The sequence below is a fragment of the Schistocerca gregaria genome, unplaced genomic scaffold, assembly GCF_023897955.1.
Source record: "Schistocerca gregaria isolate iqSchGreg1 unplaced genomic scaffold, iqSchGreg1.2 ptg000550l, whole genome shotgun sequence".
In the NCBI taxonomy this organism is placed as follows: Eukaryota; Metazoa; Arthropoda; class Insecta; order Orthoptera; family Acrididae; genus Schistocerca; species Schistocerca gregaria.
Window position 1 is genome coordinate 62,501 of NW_026061944.1, and position 2,500 is coordinate 65,000.

Consider the following 2,500-nt stretch of genomic DNA (forward strand, 5'->3'; position numbering starts at 1 on the left):
TGGTGGAAGGTAAACATTATGCGGTACATCAGTACTTTCCTAATAGTTCGGTCGTCTCACGGCACTGCTTAGTAAATGATGCAAGGCCACATATAGATGATTTATGCGAATGTCCCTATACGTGCTGTAAGACTGGGCACACAACGTGAATCGCACGTCAGCCACACACTCGAACATGCACCACTCTCGGCCTGCAACGGAGACACACAATACGTAAACATCTGGAATGCGACAATGTCGAGTGCATCCTCTCTGCCACATTGCACCGTCGACACTATGATAACCAGAGCAGTAGGTCCACCTATAAAAGCACAATACCCCACTCCTCCGACAACTACCATTGCTCAGATAAACCAACACCACCAACACACATCCTACACAGAGGGGCACCAAATATCACCCCCCCGCCCTCGTGTTATACCACATGAAAAATTGCAGAAGTGAGAGACACAGACCCGCCAGCCTCTTGCTACAAGCATCGAACCGACGTGACATATCTGACGGTGACTCAGGCATCCGCGTACTGCCACAACTATCCACCCCCCCCCCCACTCTCTCTGCCCCCTTCCCACACAATACCGAATTTAACCAACTTTATCGCTTAACCTAACTGTGGCTGTACCAGATTATCGCTTAACCTAACTGTGGCTGTACCAGATTATCGCTTAACCTAACTGTGGCTGTACCAGATTATCGCTTAACCTAACTGTGGCTGTACCAGATTATCGCTTAACCTAACTGTGGCTGTACCAGATTATCGCTTAACCTAACTGTGGCTGTACCAGATTATCGCTTAACCTAACTGTGGCTGTACCAGATTATCGCTTAACCTAACTGTGGCTGTACCAGATTATCGCTTAACCTAACTGTGGCTGTACCAGATTATCGCTTAACCTAACTGTGGCTGTACCAGATTATCGCTTAACCTAACTGTGGCTGTACCAGATTATCGCTTAACCTAACTGTGGCTGTACCAGATTATCGCTTAACCTAACTGTGGCTGTACCAGATTATCGCTTAACCTAACTGTGGCTGTACCAGATTATCGCTTAACCTAACTGTGGCTGTACCAGATTATCGCTTAACCTAACTGTGGCTGTACCAGATTATCGCTTAACCTAACTGTGGCTGTACCAGATTATCGCTTAACCTAACTGTGGCTGTACCAGATTATCGCTTAACCTAACTGTGGCTGTACCAGATTATCGCTTAACCTAACTGTGGCTGTACCAGATTATCGCTTAACCTAACTGTGGCTGTACCAGATTATCGCTTAACCTAACTGTGGCTGTACCAGATTATCGCTTAACCTAACTGTGGCTGTACCAGATTATCGCTTAACCTAACTGTGGTTGTACCAGATTATCCCTTAACCTAACTCAATTTGTCCCTTAACCTAACTCAATTTGTCCCTTAACCTAACTCAATTTGTCCCTTAACCTAACTCAATTTGTCCCTTAACCTAACTCAATTTGTCCCTTAACCTAACTCAATTTGTCCCTTAACCTAACTCAAATTGTCCCTTAACCTAACTCAATTTGTCCCTTAACCTAACTCAATTTGTCCCTTAACCTAACTCAATTTGTCCCTTAACCTAACTCAATTTGTCCCTTAACCTAACTCAATTTGTCACTTAACCTAACTCAATTTGTCCCTTAACCTAACTCAATTTGTCCCTTAACCTAACTCAATTTGTCCCTTAACCTAACTCAATTTGTCCCTTAACCTAACTCAATTTGTCCCTTAACCTAACTCAATTTGTCCCTTAACCTAACTCAATTTGTCCCTTAACCTAACTCAATTTGTCCCTTAACCTAACTCAATTTGTCCCTTAACCTAACTCAATTTGTCCCTTAACCTAACCCACGTTGTCCCTTAACCTAACCCACGTTGTCCCTTAACCTAACCCACGTTGTCCCTTAACCTAACCCACGTTGTCCCTTAACCTAACCCACGTTGTCCCTTAACCTAACCCACATTGTCCCTTAACCTAACCCACGTTGTCCCTTAACCTAACCCACGTTGTCCCTTAACCTAACCCACGTTGTCCCTTAACCTAACCCACGTTGTCCCTTAACCTAACCCACGTTGTCCCTTAACCTAACCCACGTTGTCCCTTAACCTAACCCACGTTGTCCCTTAACCTAACCCACGTTGTCCCTTAACCTAACCCACGTTGTCCCTTAACCTAACCCACGTTGTCCCTTAACCTAACCCACGTTGTCCCTTAACCTAACCCACGTTGTCCCTTAACCTAACCCACGTTGTCCCTTAACCTAACCCACGTTGTCCCTTAACCTAACCCACGTTGTCCCTTAACCTAACCCACGTTGTCCCTTAACCTAACCCACGTTGTCCCTTTGCCTAACATAGTTCACTGCTCGGAATCTCTGGTGTCGTTGTTATCCTCATGTAGATGTCTTGCGAGTGTTGCTTACTTTCCACATATTCCCGCTATCCACTGTCAATTGTACTGCAATAGGACTATATCGCCCCCCCC